At 29.7% G+C, this 25,998-nt stretch overlaps 1 protein-coding gene across 5 annotated transcripts in view; it reads left to right on the forward strand.

Annotated features, from left to right (window-relative positions):
* LOC126738566 (uncharacterized) overlaps positions 1-25,998 on the forward strand; it is a 306,318-nt gene that overhangs the window by 78,962 nt on the left and 201,358 nt on the right. The window contains exon 3 of one of the 5 annotated variants that reach the window (XM_050443955.1): positions 7,431-7,467. The exons of 2 other annotated variants lie outside the window; for them this stretch is intronic. The gene's annotated coding sequence lies outside the window, so the exon portion shown is untranslated. Of the gene's footprint in view, positions 1-7,430; positions 7,468-7,517; positions 7,592-23,347; positions 23,368-25,998 lie in introns of those variants that run through there. 2 more of the 5 variants (XM_050443958.1, XM_050443959.1) reach the window with 2 other exon arrangements.

Here is a 25,998-nt window from a genome sequence, read left to right on the forward strand (position 1 = left end):
CGAACAACCTTGGTTAGAAAGTGTCATTAGTATTGGCAGGAGAAATAAACCGTAGGCAACGTCATTGAGAAGTGCATTATGGACCCATTAGAAGACCTCTATCCATAATAGCCCTCTTGGCTATCCATTATCCACTAAATTAAATACCCTTGTAAGCAGTATGAGCTCGATAATCATTTAGTGTGCTTGTCCCGGCAGCAAAAGGACTAAATGGTAATCAGGGTCATGGTCAATATAATGAATATTTTGATTTTCAAGGCATTGTTTCAAAAGAAAGTGCTCCGGAAAAAGCAAAAATTTAGTACTTCGATGAGACGGTTATGGCAATAGCGAAGTCTGTATATTCCAAAAACTTAGATCACTCTCTTGTTCTTCTCAAAATGCCCCCTTTTTTGCATGCAGTCATAAATAATGTTTGCGTGCATCGATCGATAGGATACAAGACGCCTTTGCAAAATTCTCATGGGAAATCCGTTAACGGGGGGTAGTAGTATATTATTTTAAGATTACTTATGCTAATATGAATTTTGGTTAATTAATATTAGAAAATGTTAAATTAAGTACATAACGTATATAAGATGAAATATGCTTGGTATTTTTAATACGCATCAAAGGGTTTCACTTCAATCATCAAGCAACATCAACACATATGTGTGTAACGGTTGAAAATGCGGAAAAATTAATATCAATAAAAAAGCAATTGGATTTCAGAACGTATATATACTTAATTCTAACATAACTAATAATACTCAATAACCTTAAATGGAAAAAATGTATTAAAACATATAATAAAAAAATATATTTATATAAAAAAGACATTTTTATTATTATCTGGTTACTTAACAGTAAATATTCATTTTATAAATTATAAACTTTTTAAAATTTTCAGCTTGAGATCTTCCCTTTTGTGTTCCCTATTTATTCTCACTGTCCTATTTGCAAATTTAAGGGTGTAATAAATTCTTATTTTTATAAATAAAGAAAAAGGTATTAGTACGGTAAATTTGGGCAAGGGTTTCCTATCCTGAATATCCACCAATAACGTTTTTGCAAAAATCAACGCAAATGGAACATGTATGCTTACGTACATAATTACGTAATGAATATCTACCTGCACTATAATATACTAATGCAATGCCTTCTTCTGAAGGTAAATTTTAAATTTTTTTTAATTGAATAATAGGATACCCTATAAATATAGGATAACCTAATAATTGAATAACCTGTTATTCAATTAACGGTATCACCCTTTCTTTTCATCACTTCCCATAATTTTAAAATTGACAAAATCGTTAATATCCAGTCATAAATAAATCTTAATGCTTTGGTCACATCCTTTTCTATTTCTTTATTTATTTTTTTGTCATATTTTATTCTTATATGACACTTCTATTTATCCATTTTATGTAAAAATGTTTCCTGTTTTTTCGTCTCCATAAATGCTTGGTACGATTTTAGAGTGCTTGAGTTTAAAGTATCAAGTAATATATTAATGTCATTTATGAAGTTCGCTGTTGTCTTGGCGTCAATTATAATTTTTTTTAAATAATTAGCATTTGTGGAATTTTTCGTAAAAAAATATGAAACAGGTATTTACCAACTATATGGTATTTGTTTTGCCAAAATTACCAAAGCACTTATAGCAATATTTGTGGATCTTTTGTCAAGAACTTCTTAAAAATATATATACTACTTTAAGCTAGGCACACCTGGCCAGGTTAAAGGAATATAAACTGTGGGTAGGAACATTATAGTAGTTCGATGCCAGCCTATAACCAAATCCGCCGACAAGATGCTTACTTAGTTAGTCCAAAGTCAATAATTGAAACATATAGACTTAGTCTTTATATTTAATACTAGATATATGGACTTTATTAGTTGGTCTGAATGTATAGACTTTGGTTGTAAAGTTCCCACAATTAATACAAATCGGTAGTGGGACAAAATCGAAAAATTTTCTTGATTTTACATTTTTTTTGGCCTTAATCTGACCAAAAACAAGAACTTTCCAAACAAATAAAAAATTTTAAGTTACTCACCATACTCTCGATCTTAAGTGACTATTTTATAATTCAAAAAATTAAAAGATACTTGGCAGGCACTTCACATCGAATAAACAAATCAAGAGGGTCTTTGCTTAAGCTTCAATAATCAATATTTTTATAACCTAAAACTAGAATTTAAGCATTGCAGATTCTAAAATATTCTCTTGTAGATTATAAAAAGAAACTACAAATAAATTACAAGACAACCTTTCATATAGTTGCTCCTACTTTTTCTGTTCTCCTATGGTGGTCAATTACATAATCCCCCAGACATCACCTCGTTGAAGTATTTATGGGGTGTTCAAGAAAACACTTAATATCTTAATAAGTTCCTGTTTCTAACTAGCCGGGGCACTTAAACTGAAGTTGCTGCCTAATTGTCGAGATTTATTGTCCCATTTGCATGGCTTTTAAATTGAACATTAAACACTTGCCTTAATTTATGACTTTTATCAGTTTTTATGCAAATTATTGTAAATTACAATATACTTCATAATATTTTTGTATTTACTTTACGGAAGAATTATACGACTGCCGGAAACTTTTCAGAACCATAAAAATAATCGGCAGTGACATAAGCTTTGCACGACCACTCAATAGGTTTTATAATCTTTAATTTAATTGTCTTAATTATGGTTGTAGATCTTAATAGAGACCTTAATACGAATTTATGAGCCGTTAAATCTTGCTTAAGGTTTATTGCGATTCTATAGAAGTCCACTAAATTTAAATTAATGCCTTTAATAAAGGACGTCCTTAAAGGAATATTTCTAATATAATATTAAATTGCTGCTTATGCAATCAAGAAACCTATAAGCGCGACGATTAATAAATAATAATGTCAAGCAAAATTCCCGTTTTCTGAATGAAAATCCGAGATCATTAGATAAGAAAGCAAGCGGTCGCTCCTCGTACCGCTACTACAAAACGCAGAACGACTTTTCGAGGCAGGAGGTGAAAACCTGTTGAGATTATTTAAAACTGCTTCATAATTTCTTCATTTAATGTGTATTTGATACGGTCTAGTGAATGTTCTTTATATCGCGTATACTTTTCGTCGAGATCGAATGGAAATAGCGAGAAGCTATAAAGTATTCTAATTATTTAAATATTTATGACATATCTGCAAAAGTTTTGTGAAAACTTAAAATATGCATCAGAAATCAAAAACAAACACTTTGAAATAGAACGATTTTTTTTGTATAATTCTAAATAAATATGAAAATATTAGTGTGCATAACTTAAATGGCTATCCACATAATACAATATATAATAAAAAAATCTTAAATCTAAATAAATAAATTATTATATAGTTGGCGAAATAGCAGATCAAGGGAGAGATAAGTAAAGATACATAACTACTATTAATGTACAAACACAGGCACAACGCATTCGAAATTATAATGAAACAACTACTAGGTAAAACATTATAGTACTTGGCTGCATTATAACTGAATGACCATTTCAAAAGGGAGGTTTTGTGTTTTTAAATATTAGTAATTATTTTTTTGTATAGATTGAAGATTATTACTTACCTTATGAATAAGAGTACTTAAATGAACCTTAAATTTTTTTGGGAGTTTTAATCATCCAGAGTAAATGTAACTTTCAGAGCGATAGTATTTTTTTAAGCCTTAACAGAATCTTAGGCTAATCTTTAACTATTTTAAAAATGTTCCAAACAAACCCTACTCTATAATAGAAAAGCAGTAAACAATAATAGAGTAACTCACATAGGACAAAATTAAAAAATTATTTAATCCTAATTTATTCTGGGTGGAAAAAGTTCGATGTATACATACGATGTATATTGAAGTTCGGTGTATATAAAGGGTCCCTAATTTTTAAAAGCTTTTTTAAATAATGAGTGAAGCATGTTCCTTTAAATCTTAGGTAACTATTAAAAATAACAGCCAGATTCTGGCAGAAGTCTATTACCAGCAGAAGTTGTGCTTTTGAGCTTCTGGTAAATGAGCCTTCTGAAATAAATAACTATAATGAAGCTAAAAACCATTTACATATTGATGAAAACAATAAAAGGCCAAGAATGCTCTCATGAGAAACATCTGATCAGTGTAGACATTCCGTAATAGTACTCTATCAAAAACCACTCTTTGTTTTTTATTAAAGAGATAGTCTTTGACTTAGTTAAAGGCATTTTCGTTAAAATCAAAATCCTTAAGCTTTTTGAACATCAATTGATAATTGACATTATCACATGTTTTACTGTAATTAAGAAACAGAATTTTTGGTTACACAGGTCATTAGAGATCAAGATATTAACAGTTACTTTAGATAGAACGGTTTTAGTACTGTGCAGTGACTTAAAGTTAGAGTGGGTGATCGGTATTATAGTAGGAGTTCTTTGTAATTTAGAAAATAATTTGCACAGCTATAATTTTTTAATTATTTTTAAAAAAAATTAAAGAAATGATAAAAAATCAAAAAGGCCTAAAAAATTGCGTTAAACCGAAAGAAATATTTATTTTAGCAATTGCCAAAAGATTTCGAAATTTTCACGGTCTTAGGAACTTTTGCTGAAAGAGAAAAGTTAGACAATGTAAAATTAGGAAGGAAAAATTAACATTCAAGAATATAAAGGACTAATTTAAAAAAAAAATTATATAGGGATTTTTTAAAACTTTTAAACGAAATTTTATTAAGCATCAAATTACGCAACTTTGCTATAATTTACCTTTGTATCTTCGACGGTTTGCAAGATCTCAATGTGAGGCTCGAATTCGGAATACCCGCTATCTAAAAATATGTAATATATATAATTTTTAACAATAATATTATAGTTATTTCCAGTCCCGGTACCAGATAAAGTAATTTTACGTAAAGAACATCTAAATTAAAATTGTAAAATTTATTAACGAATAAATAACTAAAACCTAGGATACTTTCACTATAACTTACAAGAACTGTACTATTCACAGAAACCAACAATACCTATATTTCCTAATAATCATTAAATGTTGTTATAATTAACATAATCGAATGCCCCACTGAGATCACGAAATATTTCAGCAGGGGACTCTCCTGCATCGATAAATTCTATCTTTAAATGGAACGAATTGCTGATATTATATACTCGTACCATCCTTGAATCATTTTGGCAAGTGTTAGGTAATATCATAGTAATAAACCTATAGATTTTAATATGAATATATGATATGAATGATTGTACCTATTTTATGTCTATTAGGGAACTGTACACTAATAAGCTAATTTATTTTAAAGAACAATAATTATTAATTTGTTTTCTAGAGCATGTTTTAAAAAATGAACATATTAGCATGGTGTAGTAGAATTGTCAGTAAAAACGTTTAATATTGGTTAAACGTTATTTAAGTAAAAAGGCTTAGGAGTTAAATAAAAGGAAAACATCTTCTGAATTGTTCCTTGAATATTTTATGGTTTGTAAAGTTTGTCGTCTGTAGCTCTTCAAGTACCAAAATAATATTGAAAAGTTTTATAAAGCAACCCATATTAAAAAAATATTAACGCACAAGAAATAGAAGAAAATGATTTTTCATTAGGGAAAAAAATAGAAACATTTTTTTTTGTCACTTTTTCAATAAATATCGTACGACGCTAATAAAATATGATTTTTTATTAACCAACATATTGTCGATTTTATTTAGTTTCTCCACACGAGAAGAGTCATAAATAAAATCTGAACTCGCTTTAGGTCGTACCAAAAGAACCTGCGTCTCTTTATTTTTCTCATCCTAATAAAGATTTAAATAACTGTATTTCGTAATTCATGTCCAAGTTAGCATACTAATATCGTCCCAAATGTCCACTCGTTAAATAAATAAAATATATTATTTCCTCGTTGACGTGTATTAGCATTGATATGTTAATGATCTTCGACTACTTTTTGATGCCTGCTGATATTAATTATTGTATATGAAAGAAGTATAAGCTATTTGATTTTAAACATACAATAATAAGAGATTTTAACAAATAATTAATCTCGTTTCTCGGAACAAAATTAAATTTGTTTGACAGCTTATAGTAAAAGATCAATACTTAAAAACAGGTAATTAAAAAAACTGTAATGATGTTTTCATTATATTCACATATATGTATATATTTACCGACTATATTGTTGACGTTGCTTTACTTTATCTTTTACTGTATTAGCCATTTAAACTTATAATTGTCTTGTACCGGCATGTTTTGATCTTCGCTGCACCATTATTGCTGCTTGTATTTACTGTTAAATAAAATACTCTTCTTAAAACGTGCATTGCATAAAAGAAAACATCTGGCGCAGTCAGTAGGATCTCAATTTTGGAATGAAGAAAAACTTTCGTTTGCTGATAAAGAATTATACTTACTTACTAAAACGATTCAGCTCAAGTCTATTAATCCTATTCTGATCAACGCACTTTAAGATCAAGCAATAGTTAAGACTCTTCCTGAATTACCTAGATGAAGTTTTGCCACAACTAGAGTCACGCTGCATCCTGTGTTGCATAGCGTTTGCAGTGTCTAAGTTAAAAGAAAATCCAGATCCTGAACGGAAGAAAGACGTCACCAAGAATGTTAAAACAAACACATCCCTTTTGTTTTAATCCTAGGAGGAAGGAGTTATACCTACATTATTGACCACTCTATGTATATATTTGGTTACTATATTGTTAACGTTGCTTTACATTATCTTTTGCTATATTAGCCATTTAAGTTTTTTAATTCTCTTGTGCGACCTTATGCCTAAATCTTTGTTCATTAAGTGGATTCTTCTTTAAATGGAATTGTCTTTTAAAGTGAATACTTCAAAATATAAATACTAGGTGATAAATACTTTAAAAGTGTTCCTATCATTTCTTGGCTTAGTTGAAAACCTCTTACTGCTCTTTCACAAATCCTAATCGGGAATAGGATTTATGCTAAGTCAATGAGCGATTGGGCCTTAAAAGGTGAAATAAAACCCAGGTCAATATTACATCCAGTACATAAAGGAGTAGCAAACATACGGTGATGTCAATAAAATTTTCCTAAGCAAATTTATAACCTGAACGTTTCTTGTCTCAAAGCAGAAGCTATCGTAACTTAAAAGAGCGAAACATCAACATTTTTAAGTTTATATTGTAGCGGTTTATTGCTCTTTTAGGTGTGAATTAAAAGACACTTGATGCATACAAATAGTAAACTGATTTACTACACACGTATATACTACTAGAAGCATTTATTTACACAGCATTTATTCTCTACTATTTTTTTAAAGATCGCGCTAATATTCGAAATTGTATATTGATACTAGGTGGTTTTTACTAGTACAGCTATTATAATTTATTTATTATTTAGCGATTTATTATTTAGCGATATTTTTTTTATTATTTAGCGAGTTCTTTTAATTACTATTCTTTTCAGGCAGTACAATAGGCTTATCAAGATTCAAAAATTGGAGGTAAAGAACACTCAAACCAATAGGAGTTAATGAAATAACCTATGGATAAATGATAATGTTTCTGAACACATGAATTTCTGACACAATCAGTTTTTGTACAAGAGTGCTGCTGTTGTTTTTCTCGGTAAGATCCTAAATCTGAGATTGGTAATATATGATATTAAGTGCTTCACAGAAACAGTCTTATCTCATATGCAATATCTTGAACTGTAAAGGAGTATTTGAAGAGTAAATCTATTTTGTATCTTCTCTTTTAGTTTTTTTTTAATTCTTTCTGTATTAGAGGAATAGGCAAGATACTATTACATATATACTGGAATATTGTATGTATAACTATATAATATTCTAGAACACTTTATACAAAGCATTATAAAGGCATTTTACAGCCCTTATATCAGTTATAAGCTTAGAACATTGAAAGACTAGAATTAGTAAAAAAACCTTTCAATGTGCTTAAAGACAAAGGGAGGGATAAAGAGAGGGGTGTTTTGTTTACAAACATATTCACTGATTCTCAGTTGTCAAGTTTACATACATTTTCAAAAAAGGAACGTTTCGGCTATGTATGTACATAGTGTATGTATGTACTATGTATGTACATGTGTATGTATGTATGTACATATAATAATGCTAATTTAACTCATTGGTATTAGGTTTTGGATTAAAAATAAAAAGTATAAATAGATATATCTTATTCCTAGCGCAAAAATAACATCTTAAAAAAAATAATATTATTCTTAATGAGTAACTGAAAGTATTTCGGCTACGGATTTATTCAAAACCATTAATCCAACATGTTTTGCACATAGACAATGACTATCAATAGGGAATTATATAGTTTATAACAATTAAGGAGATTATTGACCTATTGTTTTAATTATGTAGTTTTAGGTTATAATGAACCCGAGTTTTGTCCCATTCATATGTATTTTAATATGCAATTTTTATTAATTTTCTTCGTTTCAACCATTTAACCTTGTCTGAGGCACTAGACGTATAAGTCTGGCAGAATCCCTTAATTGTTACCTGTATATATAATACCTGATTATGGACATTTTCTATGTCCGAAAGATGTTGGATTAATGGTTTTAAATACATGTAGATATAATATATATAAATAGTGAAGGATGACCGAAATACTTTTAGTTAACTATTAAGTCCACTGCAAGAATGGACTACTTATTTACCATTAATATTCTTATTCCTAGAACTGCTTATAAAAAAATTGGAATAGTAATACCGCAAGCAAAAGGCGATTTAAGAAAAAGGCGATTCAAGCCAATCTTTTCCCAAGTAAATACCGATACTGTCATAACATGATATCAAGGGAGAATCATCATCATAAACGTAGAATAGGGACCCTAGAAATAAACCAGAATAAAAACTTATTAAGAAATCTATAATAATTATAAAAGATTTAATTTCCATAGAAATGATTTTTATTAGACAGCTTTACTCTAATGAAGTACGGCAAAAAAACGCACAAAGGGTTTATAAACGGCAATAATGTTTATAATTGAAAACATAATCTATTATTAATAATCTATATAATATCTTATCATATTTTATTTAAAAAAATACTTTATGTTTTATTAAAGAGGAACAGTAGAACTGTTTTGTGCCTGACAAATTTTTATAATATTATAAAGTATTTTTTGGCCACTTCTACATAAACATTTGGCATCATTGCATCAGAGATGTTGTAAGAAAACAAACTGTCCATAGTTTCACGCAATGCAAATTCTAGCCTTTCAATTTTCCATGGTTATAAGCCTTAAACTTCTAAATGCTTTATATTTAACATTATCAAAATAGATACTAAAGTTGTGGTTTTACTCGAATTCCTAACAGTTATTTACGATAAATGAGCCCCCGACTGTAGACCCTAGATAAGAATCAGTTAAGATCCTTTATTCATTAACTTTACCGCTCCATTTATAGGATAAACGCGTCTACGTACTTTCTTACTTCCAGTGAGTATAGTGCCTATGTAGCATCGTGCATATACTTACTCGTAACAACTCTTAATTAAAAAGAGACATTCTAAAAGAATGGATAGATTACTTCTTAAAAAGTGTTATAACTTTCTCTATCTAGCATTGCTGGTAATTCAAAGGGTCTTATAATAAAATCCCCAAAGATATCACACCAAATGTTGATGAATTCATATCGAAAATAGTGTGCTTGATAATAAATATTTTCCATCGAATAGAATAAAAGCCTGAATGGGTTTAGCTGACCACCGACTAGTCGAAACTGCGAAATGATATTATTAGTGCTCAAAAGAGAGCCTCAAGTTTGTACTGGAGTTTATAAAGGTCCTAGAGAAACTAGCTGCAGGATCTGGGTATCTGGTTATTCAGACAGTACTGGTAACGAGGAAAAAAACTCTATTGCTACACAAGTATCCGCGAAATTACCGATATGCCCCTTAACCTAAAATCGGCATACCAAACTGTATAGCTGTTGTATCAATAAATGCCGCATCTGTTTAATAGAGAGACCCCAACGGAAGCACCTAGGATAAAACAGGCTAAGGCACAGAAAGATGCAAAATTTGGCTAAAGAGGAGTCTTTTAACTGGGTATAGGCACTTAAGATGCCACCTCCAGTATATTGCGAATAACCTCAAATGCCGTTTATATTTGGAGGAGGCATAAACTACAGACCGCGTCATCTGAGAAGAACTCACACACGCTAGATTTAAATATCTAGAAGAATAATAAATAGTTTACCGGCGACATAAGATTTCTCAGACCAGGGAGCCTCATTAGCTTCTCCAAGGCCATTAGCCTCTGATAATCTTCGGTGAATTACGAGTACTTCTACAGGAAACCTATATGCACAACAGCCCTCTGTCTACATTCATCAATTCAATGGGATAAAAGAAAAGAAGAAAATAAGGAAAGAATAAAATAAGCATGAGGCGAGAGTGCAACAAAATGTTATAAGCATTCGTGGCAAATGAAATACTGGCATTTGTATAGAGACATTATGAAAAAGAATAAATCACGCAGATTTCTAATGTTTTTTTTTGATTCTTAGACACTTCAAAAAAGCTTAGTTATATTAATGTACTTCGAGAAAGTTGAGATTTTGGCAGATGCTTTAAAAAATACAAATTTACCTTTTGTGATTAGGCGCAAGATGAGAAATCTAAAACTGATTCTTTAAGAATTTTTCAGAAAATTTCTCTAGTTTTCCCTAATATACCCAGACCCTAAAATCTTTTATGGGAGATTGCACAGTGGTATGCGTTTAATTCAGTACAGTAAAAATTCTGGTTGTTTGTGCCAAACGCCAGAAATAAATCACATAAAATAGCTGCTATGTCGCTTTTCGTATAATTACTTTTTTCATTCATATTTTACATGAAGTAATTAGGCGTGAATACCTGAACGACTATAATTAATACATGCCTTGTAATAGCATATAATGCTACATAGTTCTGTCGGTGCGCTACTTCTATGCTGGAAATGTTTATTTTCAAATTATTACGTCACTCGCTACGTCATATTTATTCGTTAAAACCTAAACATTCTACTACTAATCTACTCCATTTCAGTCATCTGTGTAAACACTTTTTCTTAAGAAAAGTGATTTGTCATGTCAAGGGTCTCTAGTTTTAAAGCATAATCGTCCTTTAAAAAGCCACCGCCAATTTGACTTGGTTTACACTGACAACAAGATAAAATGAATGAATTAAATATTGATTCTTTCTTGATTGAAAGTATCTGGAAACTGATATTAATCAACTAAATAAAAATGTTGCTGTTAGTGAAATTACAATAAACTAAGGATTCAGACATAACTAAATTATAGGTAGGGCTATACAGGGTGAACAAAGTTGGTTGTTCTTATAGACTACCTCCATATATGACTTATGAGCCATATTTTGGAAACATTAACAATATTATGCTCAAACGAAATACAGGAGAGAATTGAAAAATGGTCAATTAGGTTTTTGTGGCTTTTGGACTTTTTTATGTCAAATCTCAAAAATGTCTTTTTGGAACAGAATGTCCTTTATACCGGGTATGGTTAAAGAGAGACGACCAACAGTTATTTACAGTTATATTTTTTGGTTTTCCGTTCTCACTTAATGATAGCAGAACAGAATGATGTGCAACCGCTTTATGGCACTAAATATAAAAATAACCTGTTGCCAAAACTCTTCAATTATTTCATGTTACAAGCGGTAAATTTTACTTAAGAAATTCCCATAATATAACTCAAAGAAGTCTAAAAGGACTCGAATCCGGTGAACACGGAAGCTACCGGATTTGGCCGTTAGTACCGATCCATTTCTGGAGGAAATTATAATTCAGGTAGCTCTGTGAAAGTTATACGCTTGTCAACCCTCCTAGTAACTTCCTTATTGGGCCTACGGTTTGTCATCCAATATTCTTCTATTTTCTTTAAAGTGAATGTAAGACAACTTATTTCCATTAAAAAAAGAGCTTATATTAATTCCTGCTAGTTGTTCCAAAAGTCTGTCCATGCTAGTCCTTAATTCTGGATAGTTCTCTTCTTTCGAATCGATCGATTTTTTATGTCTGTTTTGGTCAGCTTAGTGATGAGTCTTATGCCTGTTAAACAATTAGTGACGTAAGCTTTATCGTTCCATATTTCATTTTTACAAAATATTTATTTCTTTCAGATTAAGCTAGATACCATCTACAAAACAATATTCTTCTCTCATAATCCCGGGGACATAAAAATTAAATGATTGTCACAAAATACGGATGATCTTAATTTGATGTTCTTGATCTGGTACTTTTTATACATTTTATGTAAATTAATATTTAAATAATAATTAGTAAATTAATAATTATGATTTATATGTTATAACACGGTCCTCTTATGTACCTATCCCTCAATGTTGTATTAATATGTATTTATTCTTATTATATTAATTTTTAAAGCCCTTCTTCCAGACTCTAGGTGAACAATTTCCCGTGTACGAGTTGTAGTACACAGTCGACACTTCGGAAAGTCTCTGCTTAGAAATAGGTTAAAGTATTTGAGAAGCGAGCAAATGTTAAGGAGCAAAAGTGAATATAAGTAAGGTTAAATTAATTATACCTAAAGATAGCAAAGACATTCTATGGATTATACCTGCCATACTGTAAACTGCTCCATTTTGGAAGCTAGGTAATACATATTTTTATATGTACAAGTTTGTTAATATTAAGCAGTGGTCCTTTGAACAATATAAAAAGTATACTAGTTCAGTCCACTAGTAATCTAATACGCATTAGCGTAGTTAAACAATTCTGTCCCTCTATTTTAGAAAGAAGACAGTCAGCAGTTCTCTTCCAAATATCCAGTATCTATATGTACTTCATATGTATGTGATGTAAACATTAATCATGTCCCAATTGTCTATATTCTTATATGGCATATTAGGATTCTTAAGGATACTAACACTAATAATATAAATCGTTCAATAATGTTGTGTGAAAGAATATGCACTGACACTACAAAAGATAAGTCACAAGTATTATATTATATTCTCATAATTAAAAAACGAAAACTATTTAAAAATAAAAATAATTAAATTAATAAAAATAAAAGTTTTAACCTTATCCCGTTTAAAAAAATTTATTTATTAAACTAAATCTTTTATTCTAATTTTAAGTCCAAAAACAATAAAAACCAAATTGACAATTTTTTAAATTTTTCTCTGCATTTCGTAAGCAGACAAAGTAAAAAAAAATTGTTCATACTATTGTTAGTGTTTCTACAATCAAGCTCACTTTTTTAGTATTTACTTTACTTCTCTAAATCTCCTGAAAAACAACCAAATTTGCTCACCCTATAGATAATCTTAGAGAATTTGTCTTTCAAAGAGAAACTAACAAGAGAGGAATGTAAATCTACTCTACTCTTTAAACCAGGTAATAAAATTAAATCTTAGGACCGTTAAATCTCTCTAAAACACGAAAAACTTATCTGTATATGCAATTCCACCTTGAACCAGAATAATAATTAACGAGACAAAAATTGAAAATTTTCGACAAAAGTATCAACTCTTCTTTTACTGAATATTAATTTTTCTCTTATTTTTAAATTTTTGGTTTTCTCTAAAACTATGGTCTAAGTAAAAAAATAAATTTTCCTATGCAATTTTATAATTAGTTATTAAATGTTTCAAAAGTTATTAAAACATTAGATAATTGACTATTTTATCAAAGACTCAATAAAGTACTTGTTTTTTGGAAAATTGCAATTTTTATTCAAGTGTAAATTAATAACCTTGGTCGCACTCGCGAGCTTTTTAAAAGTACTGTTATAAGATTTCTTTAAACTTAATAAATTAAAGGTTGTTTGAATAGATGAAATTAAAAAAAAATCATTTAATCTATAAAATGTATTTATTTAGTTCTGGGGTTTTTATATTATAAAAAGATTTTTAGCTACGACCAGTTTACTTAAATTTGAGGAATATTCAATGACATTCATATTTAATTTCGAATATTTTTTTTTCTTTCCGGTGTAAACCAAGCCAATTGTCTCACGGTTTTTATGGACTACCCCAATTTGTCAGAGATACTAGCATTATATTACTTGATGATTTATTGTTGTAGAAACTTCTAAAGTAAAGGCTCGATTTTTTGTGGAGTTATCGCATTAAACTTGCCTTTATTTGATACTTTTTGATGTTGGAAACTATTTTGCAAGATCATGAATATAGATATGACTTAATAAAAATTGCTCTATTTATATTAATCTTTATATAATTTAATTATTTATATAATGTAATTAAATTCAATGATCTTATCCAACCACTTTGTTTTTCATCATAGTTTTCTCCGTAGAATCCAGACATGTAATCACAAAGGTATTACATTTAAAAAACAAAATTGGCTTCCAAGTAAATCAGAGATGACTCATGCAAGTAGAAACGTGGGAAATAATTTGGAACAAAATAAAAAGTTACAGGCATTATGGGCAACTTTTGTGCTACTCTGTATAGAGAATGGAAACATGATTATTTTGATATTTTACAAAGATGGTGTTACGGTTTTTACGTAAAACGGACGATACCTACTGGGTATTTTAAATACAAGTTGTTTGCCAGTAGCGTCTCGTCCTTTGTTTAATAAAAGGGTTGGAATACATAAAAGTGTTAGAAGTAAATATAATTCAAAAGTATTTATATATACTCCTTATCTGCGTATACAGGAAATAAAAAAAATATTACAAAAACTTTTTTACTAAATCCTGCCAATCACCAGGAAATAAGAAAATCAATTAACTGTTTAAAGAAAGGCTCATCTTCTGGAGAGCATTGCATTACTAAAAACATATTAAATTTGTTTATCAGTATTTGCTAAAACCACTCTAACATATTTTAACCTCACCTTTTCCTCAGGAAAAATTCCTGATATCAGAATTGATTCCATCACCTGATTTCATAATAGGAGTAGCTTAGAACACAAGCTAGAAAGTCATTTTTAACCATATAATTAGTTCCTGTAAGATTGTAGAAACAGGTATCTCTCAGGGAACTGTATCACACCTTTTAATAAATGGAAAAGTTATATTCTACGCACAAGATACAGCAATCGGCAGACAGTTGTGTAAATGTGTCTTTGGTGATGGTAAAGTGTCCTTGGGTAAAAGTGGGACAGAAATTGTTCTTCATATTATTAAAAAAATGATTAAACGTAAATTTACTAACTCTTAATGTTTGTAGAACAAAATTCTCATTAACCTCTGCTGATATACGCTCAAATTGCCCGTGTTTAGTTTGGAAGTCTGCCTTGCATTCAGTTCAAAACTCTTATTCTTCCAGGTCAAGAGGGTTTTTGGGTTGAGAGCATGTCACCACTTATAATATTGGAAATTAACTCGCGTAAATTTATCGTGAGAATGATTTATGAGCAATTACTAGTTTTAACGAGGCTCTTCATGATGAAGGAATTAGATCTTATTCTGATGTGATAAAAAAAGGCCGGGAAGAATTTTAATTTCAAATAAATACATAAATACTATAAAGAATGGTTTTCAGTAAGTACCGACGTATGGCTTCAGCATTTGCTCAATTTTTTACAGCATTTAGTTCGACTCGGTACTTTTATCATTTCAACATTTTAATACAACGTGACTCTTATTTCATTAACATTTCCTTTCTAGTAATCTAATGGTATTTTAAACGGAACCAAGTCTTTAAAGAATAAACCCACTGCTAGTTCTGACGGCATTCCTAGTAGTATTGTAAAGAAGTGTGCTTACACACTTGCATATCCTTTGTGTCCTATTTTTAATCTGATACTTAAAACTAGCGTGTTTTTTGAGCGGTGGAAGGTTGCTTGGGTATGTCCTGTTCATAAAAGTATCCAACTTAATTAAAAATTATCGACTTAAATCAGTTCTTTGTAATTTTCCTGAAGTTCTCGAGATCATTCTTTATCACAACATTTTCACCAAAATTTGTTTTCAAATTTCAGTTGATCAGCATGGGATTCGTCTCTTGTAGATCTTGTGTTTTTGCTATTTTTCTCCTAAAGCTTGCAAAATTCTAAATGAAAAAGGTCAACTAGGTGCTATTTACACTGACTTTAGCGAAGCAGCTTTTGACAAATTGTTCATTATATAGTGCTTTCATTTTAAAACAAACCACCCTTAATAATTTGTTAAAAAAACACACGTCTCTTCTGTCAATCATCTCCTCACCTCCAGCTAACTTCAGTCAAACATTTGTTCCTATTTGACATCTAACTTATGTCAAATAAGAACCTTCATCGTGTGACACATCAGCCAATTGTCAACCGATTTACCATTTAACATCCTCCTGTACATCTAAATTGACGTGTTTTTTTTTTAGGAATTTATTAAGGGTGATTCATTTTGAAATGAAAACGCTGAATATTACTACAAAAACTCGTTAATCTTTTTAGATTTTCACACACTCACCTAAAATTTCTTCACTCATATCTTAATGGTCGTAGGCAATTTATAGAAATTGGTGAATTTAAATCTTACAGCTTCATCCGAACTTCTGGTATACCTCAAGATTCTAATCTTAGACCACTTCTTTTCAACCTACTTGTTAACGATCTTATAAATAATATTCCCTGCTACAGGTCAACCTACGCCAATGATTTGAATTTTTTTTGGAGAATTGCCACTCTTGAGGAGTGACATTTTTTGCAGCAGGGTGTTAACTTTTTAAGAGACTGGTGTACGCACTTAGCTTAAATACGATAAAATGTTATGTTGTATCGTACCATGGAACTAAGAAAGCTATGTATTATGACCATAAAATTGGTGATGTTTCGCTTGAGAAAGTCCCAGCTTTTAGATTTTGTGATAAGGAACTTCTTATCAGCAATTATAATTTTCTTTTATAGTTTTTTTAGATCGAGGCTTGAGTATGGCTCTATTGTTTTGAATCATGAGCAGCAATGTCATGTTTACTGTGAGGATGGCTTACTGTGAAGATGGAACTTACCGGTCAGGATTTAATGTTGAATCTCAGGCTAAGCATAGAGTGGTGCACTCAATTAGTTTTCCTAATAGATAGTTTATCTATCATATATCTTCTACATTCCTCGCTTAAGGGTAGAAGCTATTTTTACATAGATCCCATATCCTTTAGAATGATCCTATTTGTATTATGTATAAAAACTGTAACTTTGTTGCTTTTATTTGTGATATACATTGCTGCCATTTATCAAAAATTCTTGTTCATTTAATAGAATTTATTAAGAAATAATTTCATTCTCATTGTATTTATACTAGTGTATGCTTGGAGTTTACATTCGTTAATTTAAAAATAATCAAAATTACGTTATGTTTTGGTTATTTTCAATCCATGAAATCAAATTAATTATTAATTAATTAATTCCCGAAATGGTTTTAATATTACAAAATATAAGCAAAATTAACTAATAGATTTTCACATAGTTCTTCTTATCTAAAAAAATTACAAAAATAAGTAAAAGAATATTCTAAGATAATATTAAGAAAAATTAATTTGTAGCTGTTATATAAAACAAAAAGTCTAAAGTAAAACAAATAAAAAATAAAATTACTTAATTAATTTAAAATTTCGATTTCCTACAATTATTTTATGTAAACGTAGTAAGGATATAATAATACTCTAGATTTGACGAAGAAGATATTCAAAAATTATATTCTGCACTTAAATGTAGTGACTAATAATACAAAATAACATTATCAAAAATGTCCACTGGTGATAAACTTATAAGACCTGCTAATAAAATATACTTAGATAATGTTAAATTACAAGTATAAAATAAATATAATAAAACATAATTTTATATAACGTTGAAAAAATTAACTCGTTATTATCTAAAAACATATTGTGTAAACTTTCAACAAATTCAATAAACAGCTTAAGAATTCAAAACATTGGATAAACTGGTGGAAAATAGGACAGTAGGTATTATTCAGTTACCTATAATATGTTGCATTTAGATATACTCGCAAAAAAAGGTATTGCAAGTACATATGAAAAATTGCTTACAATTTCAAGGCAGCTTCAAGTTATTAGCAATTAATTTATGCATTAGTATTTTAATTTTATTTCTAATTATACAAGTAGTATATATAATTAATTTAGCAATTTATATACAAACATATAATGAACAAAATTCTCGAAATGGTCGTTAAATATATTGGTCCATATTTGTGCATAATTATAAAGTTCTTATAAACATATACCCTAAATTGCTTTATCAAAAATGCCAAATTGATTGATTCGCAATATTAAATTGATAGACATGAAAAGAAGACAAGAGTATTCTTTGACATATGCAGAGCATTTGATATTACCAGTATTTGATACTATCTCTATCGTATTTGGATAAACTTATTAGGTTGTTTTTATTTCAGATGAAAAGACGTACTTACTCAAAGCATATTATCTAGGAAGCAAGTTGCCTTACATTAATATATTTCTGAACCTATTTTGTCCCTGCCGTATGTGAATGGCTTGAGTGAAAGGTTCGGGAATCGACTTACCAGTCAATACGTAAAAGACACCTTTCTTACTGTCTTTTTAAAAGGTGTTTTTAGGCTGTGAAAGTGACTTAGAGATGTATGCATTAAAACTTTAAAAATTCCAACCAAGTAGAATATTTACGTATAAAGTATGCACCATAAAAATACTTATCTCTGACATTTATTAATTGAACAGACATATTAGTTAAAAAGCTTAAAATGCTAAGGCTTTAAAGTTCATTTATACACACCTTATAACAATTTTTTTCTACTAAATTAATTAATTATTTATTACATAAATAGTGTAATGTGTTGAAGATCCTTATTAGTGACACCAATAATATATAATTATTATATAAACTCCACACACCTGAACGGCGCACAGTAGATCGAAGTATAGAAAAACCCAGACATTAGCAATAACTTTTTGGTCTTATTATTTTAAATTAGTGATTTTTGTTTGATAACAGTATAATTTTTTTTTTTTTTTATTAAAACATTGACGTAATACAGAGTACAGGGAGATTAGGATTGTAGGTTTACCGTAACGATTTAAAAATATTTACCGTAACGACTGTATGTCAAAGGTTTATAAAAAACGAGAAATGCTTTTGTGTAGCAGTTTTTTTACCTTTAAAAGGTAGTACTGTCAGAATTCCAATTCGACGTTTCGGTTCCTGTCAACCATCATCAACTTTGTTTTTTCTTATAGCCGTAAACGATTCTAACATTGTTGAAATGACCGTTTTATTTTCTATTCAGTAATTTGCAACTCGGTATGTTTATTTAAAATTAAATATTTCTTATTAAGACTCAATTTCATGAGGACCTCTTATGAAAAATCCAAAAACTGATTGCTGGCAAGAACCGGAACCTACGATTAAAATTCTGAGAACGCTAGATAAGGACGCGGACGCTACAAGAAGACAAAGTGCTACAAGAGAATTATTTTCGATTTCTGATATTATTTATACAAAAGTAAAAAAAAAAATGGCAAAATTTCTTCTTTTTTTTTAATCATTTATTACATACGGTAAATAGTTTTGACATATGAAGAGTTAATATTTTATTATTTCTTCCAAGAGCAATAGAGTTTAATAACTAGCACTCACTCACTGGTTTTGATGTTCAATCAGAATAGAGAGAATTGACAAAGACAATTTACATTTTTGCCTAAAGTATACTATACCTATTATTCTCATAACATAACAACAAACAAATAACAAGAAACTAGCTAAATAAATTTAGTTTTCAAATTAATCAAGAAAAGAGCCTCTTCTGTCATGATAGTTAGTATTTTGTTATCAGATTTTAATCTTATGGTGGATATGAATGGATCTGATGAGAAAATTAGATTATGTAAAATATCTTCGTTTGTAAATATCCTACTACTTTTGTTTGCGTGGAACTCTCTGTAATGGCGAAAATGTTTATTCCTCGCCTCTGCTGCTTCTTCTGAAAGGTTGCCTGTTGAAAGATGGGAGCCTCAAAGACGTTTCGGGCTAATTTAACCCATTTTCGAGATACCTATGTTGCTTGAAAATCCGGAAATTTTCAAACATCAATATCAAATAAAGAAGATTTTTTGTTAAACATTTTGCATAGAACTCAAAAATCCATAAAACTACATGATGTCGCATTGAAAATTTGAAAGTTGGGTACCTTCATATTGGGACACCCTGTATAACTAAAAATACATTCAAAATATACACCACCCCGTATCTTGAAACCTATTTTTTGTAACAATTCTTTGTATCTCTGTGATTAGAAAGGTTTCTTAGTCTACACAATCGTTGAATTCAGCTGTCCTATGCACCCTAAGCGTAATACGCGATTATTTCGCGGGGTCGCAAGTGGTCGCAGCCAATATTTGTTGGCATTACTTAGGTAAGGTTTGATCTTACCAAAACGCCTAATTTTAGCTTAGCCAATTGAAGCCATTTTTTTAAAACCCCAAAAAACTTAATAATTGAGAAACAAAATCATCAATAACAGAAATATCGTACCACAGATAAAAGTGATAGTACAAAAACAATATTTATACACTCTAGGATTCTCAGATATATTAGTTTCAATAGACCTCAAAGTGTAAATTGTGAGTTTTCTAAAACACCTTTTTTTGGGGAACCAAAAAATAGTTAATATTTTGTCATATTTAACAATATAGACTTTACCATTGAAATCACATAATTTTTTCCACCGTGTATGTAGCCAAAACCATATGGCGGTATTTTCTAAAAATAACAATATGTTTATATTATAAAAATATAAAATAGGTCGGAGAAAATCATGATTTTTAAAAATCGCCAATGTCCACCTATTTACATTGCCTCGTTCTACTGTGCGGCGTCAATGTCTTTGCCGACCTAGGGATGGTTTTAGAGAGTATGATCTCATTTCTTCCACATTGATTTACTTTTTTCTAGAGGATTGTGCTTGTTGGGTTTTATTTTGTGCAATTCTGATGAACCATCTGTGTCTTCAGTACGAATTTTCTATATTTTTTTAGTAAAGTTATTGCTTAATCATGCATCCTCTGCGTGGTCTTTGTTTTACCAGGTGCATATTGACAGGATTGAAGCTATGAAGGATAAGTTTCTGAGATATTGTAGGTTTAGGCTTCATATTCCTAGAGAACAGTAGACATATGAGGACAAAATGCAATGTAAGGAGCTTGGAAAGTGATCAAAAGTTTCTGATTTATGCACATTATTTAAACTGATTTTAGGCTGAGTTACACTATCCTGATCTTTTGAGCAGCATCAAATTCCGAATTCTAAGCCGAAACACTAGAAATAATGTTATTTTCCAGATCTCTCATCATCAAACAAACTATATGTATAATAATTGGTAAAATTGTGTGTATAATAATTGGCATTAGTGTTGGTTGTGACTTCAATGGCATTTCTCTCTCTCTCTCTCAATTTAAGTCTTAGTGTCATGGATTAGTTTAGGTCAAGTTCAATTATCATGATCAATTGTGAATATTTTGTAATTTTTTGTTAATATTATTTAAAATTATTATTGTTAGTGATCACAATTTCATTGATTTTTATTTTTAAAATGTGATAAATAAATAAATAAACAAATATAAGGACGACATATATTACAAATAGAGTTATACAGTAAATATCTTCAGATTTTTAAGTCTTTAAGTTTTGGGTAACAATTTTCACATCAGAAGGACAGACACAACCAACATTTACATTAAAAAATGAAACATTTACACTAGACGTTAAGTTTTTAAGTAGAATCAGTTGAACAGAAATTCATTGCCATTGGTAGACTGCGTTTTCTAAATACATCAGCATTTTGTATTCAGCCTTTGGTCTTTTTTCACACGGCCCAAATTTTTTTCGGTCAAATACTGACTATTTTGCTATTAGTATATCAGTTGTGAGCAAGGAAAGAACACCAACGTGCTAAGTGCTAAATATTGATTTTAATTATCTTGTAGTTGTTTTAAATGTTCTGGTGAAGTTGCCATGGATTTTCCTATTTTGTTAAAAATAATTTTGAAAGCAATAAATGACTAACAATTAGAATAATACAAATATAAAAAATGAAGCTTATTTTTTTAACTGGTTAAATTAGTTTAAAGGGATGTAGTTGTCTTATACACGAAAGTCCTACTGCTATCTGTAGATATTTATTGTCGCACCTCCTAACTATGTTATGTTTTTACTATCGTAAGAGTTCACAAAAACACTGAAATGACTCAACCTTTTTCCTTTTTCAACCAAAAACTAAAGGTAAACACAGAACTTCATCAATGCCGAATGTAAACACAAAGCCGCTTGTCCAGATGACATTTCGCAGGATAACATCAGCTTTTATCTGCGGCGTTGCCATTTCAAATTTTTTTGAAGCGGTTTTAGGAATAAGAATGTTAATAATTTTTATTTTGTTTTGAAGATGTTATTTTAACGCATAGAATAACATATATGTATTTCTACTTTTTATTTTTAATCCAAATTCAACATCAATAAATTAAAAAAACATTATTATATAATTATGTTAATATTTAGCTGAAAATATCCTCTTTTGAAAATGCGTGTAAACTTGACAACAGAGAACTAATGATTATGTTTGTAAACAGAACACCCCCCTTACCCCTGTGCACATGTTGAACTTAAACAAAGTTGTTGTTTACTAATTCTAGCCTTTCAATGTTCTAAGATTTTCTGTCATTTATAAGGTGTAGTCTGTAGTGGTCTGTAAGTCAACCGACCATTATCCTTATTACTTAGGATTATAGGGCAAAAGGTTTGTAATAAAATTCGATATACGAACGATTGCAGATTTTGGCGTTTTTGTCTTCGTTAAAATTGATTTTTTTAAATTTTTTATAATACCCAAAGATTTTTATAGTACACCTTATGCTAACAAGAATATTATCATATATTTATAAACAGGCTTGCAGAGTGGTGTCATTTGCACCCTGTGCTCCAGGCGGCTGTGTAATTTTACTAGTCAACTTTCAGAATATGTTAAGAGCAAAATCGTGCCTATTCACTATCTAAAACCACCAAATTAAAATCTATAAAACTAGACCTCACAATTTATATTGAACATCTTCAACATTATGAAGTATTTACTTTTACATAATATACCCTATTACCATCCAAAAACTCCCCTGTTTAGTAGCTGTTTACCGGAAAGGAAGCGACAAACAGAAAATAAAAATCTGTTAAACCTTTTGACAAGCAACAAAAGCGAGCTGAAAGGTCCTTCTTAGTGGCCCACCCTCTATACCCTCTTTACACTCCACAGGTACTACTTCTGTTGATACCTCGACTTGTGTGGCTCAGTTGTTATTTAAGGTAATTCGGTAAATATCGTGTCCTCTCCTCGTGTTATCGTTGTGGCGGGAAAATACCAATTTCAAAGTGGCATATACAGGATTACGACAGCCAACATCAGTTAGTAAGTAAAACGAAAGTTTGCCTCATAGCCATAATTCCCATATGAATTATTCTAATCCCATTAATTTTATAACGTGATTATAATATAAAGCCATTAATTTTTTTAATTTGTTGATGTTATTAGTGTCACTGGATTAGTGTTTCAAAACCGTGGCCAATTAAGCACGCTCTTGGCTAATTACCATCGTGTGAATCATATTTCGTGGGTCACAATTTAATTTATTGGTACTTATAATTTGATAGAGAAAAATTAAAGGATTCATTTTATTTATAATAGAATTAAAATTCAAAAGTCGTGCCCACGTAAAGGTGACTATGTCTCTGATCGTATCAGATAAGAACCTGACGGATACTGACGGTGAATATGAAAACGATTAAAAAAATTATGGATTTATTGCGTCTGTCTGTCTCCAATCAATTTTTTTTTGGTTTTTGTAATAAATATTGTGCCAAACAGGTTGCTTGCAATGAAACCGGCCTTAAGGTAATGAATTTACTGTGTTTTAGATTATTTAGACTTTAATTTACCTAGATATTACTATATATTATGTGGATAAGAGAATAAGGTTTTTAGGACGAATGGAATATTGCAATTTTTTGTCACCCCGTATATTTTTATACTCAGGCTAATCAATTTTAATTGTTTGCTTAAGGTAAGCATTTTTAACATAAGTTAATGTAAAAAACTAATTGAAACTGAAGTTCAATTGTGAATTGAATGTTGACTTTTGTTCTGTATATACCACTGGTACCTGTTCTTACTTCTTCCTCTATGTCTTTGTGTATGATTATTTTTCCATTATTATTTATAATCCCCATAAAAAATACTGAACCTCTTCTCCTTTACTTATTTAGAAATATTTCATTAAGATATTGCAAACTAGAGAGTTCTTTTTTAAAAAATATATTATTTAATGTGTGATATTCGGGTTATTGTCATTTGAAAATACATTTACTTAAGCAGGAATCATCAATTCGAATGATTAAAAGTTTAAATAGTTTTCAGCATTTTTCATGAAACGCTGTTATTATCCATACCTATCCGTATATTAATATTTTGCTTATTCTTGCGTATAATAGTTAAAGCTTTATTTGTAATATTTTTCTTGCACCAGCAAGGTGAAAGTTGAAATAACGAGCGATGAAAATAATAATTATATCAATTAAAGTTATTTCAATTCTCTATTTAATTTTAAATATTTAAAAATCTTTTAATATTTACTTAAATCAGAGATTTTGTTTTGTGATGTTTACCAAATATTATTAGCTTCCTTGAGTTTAGTTGTGGGATGGGATCGAAGGAATAAAAAAAACGTCACTTTATGTACTGGCCAACGTTTCGCAATAATTTTATTGCTTCATCAGGGCCCTAAGGTAACAAAAAAGACACAATAAAAAAGGATTATTATATATAAACAAAATTTAATTTTTTGGGGTTATGTTGATACCACCAAAAAAGAAAAAAATAGAAAAACAAAAAAAAAAAAAACAACAAAATCTTAGATTTGAATTAAAAAAAATTACACAACAAAAAAAAAATTGCTTACATAACAGTGTGATTTTGCTTGTCATAAAAAATCATGTTTACAGGACACACAGGTAACATAGAATATATAAAATATTATTTTTTTAACAAAAACGGTTTAAATTGATGGGTTGTATCACAGACAGTTGCTTTAAAATTGATTCTACGGTGTACAATAATAATTTAGCATCTAGCCAGAAAAACCGGGTATGCGAGAACACAATAGACGCATTCTTTTTAGTGATAAGAGCCAAAACAGTCCCAAAAGTTTGCATTTTGATTTGATCTATTAGATTAAAATAAGAAGAACTTAGATTGTCTATATCCGTTCTTTTATTTACCGCATTATTATGTTTTTTTATGTTTATCATTTCAGCTAGAAGTCTCTTTTTAAAAAGCTGCTGTTGGCCCATAATTGTAGTCTTGCCAAAATTAAAATTGTGTCCTGTATTCATTTTGTGCTCAGCTAAAGCAGTAGGGTTTTTTTTAAGGGCTAAATTCCTACAATCATACTCATGTTCGTATAGGCGCTGCCTCAAATATCTACCCGTCTGACCAATGTAACACACATCACACCCAGAGCAAGGTATTTTATAAATAATGTTAGAATGTAAATCAAAGGCGTCTTTAGTTTTAAGCTTCGTAAAGAAATGTTTTCTTACCGAGTTTTCACTTCTTTCTGAGATTTTAATAACATCAGATTTTGATTGTATGGTCTTTTTAATTTTATGAGAAAGTGTGTTAATGTAAGGAATCTTGAAATAAGCCAATTGATTATTTTCATTGTTTCGTGTAATATTTTGAGTAATGTTCTCGGTGTCGTTAATTATTTTTTTAATAATTGATAGGGGGTAGTTGTTTTTCTTTAAAATTGTCTGAACATAATGAAGGTTTTTTTTATGATATTCTGGACTAGAAAGTCTCAAGCACCGATGTTTTAGGTTTTTTATTACATTTATTTTGTGTGTCATAGGATGTTCTGAAAAATAATTTAAAATGCGTTCTGAAAAAGTTGGTTTTTGATACCAATCTGTTTTTATGGTACCATCTGTGGATCTTATGACTTTAACATCCAAAAATAGAAGACTACAGTTAATTTCTTGTTCG

Source organism: Anthonomus grandis, chromosome 7 (genome assembly GCF_022605725.1).
Source record: "Anthonomus grandis grandis chromosome 7, icAntGran1.3, whole genome shotgun sequence".
Lineage (NCBI taxonomy): Eukaryota > Metazoa > Arthropoda > Insecta > Coleoptera > Curculionidae > Anthonomus > Anthonomus grandis.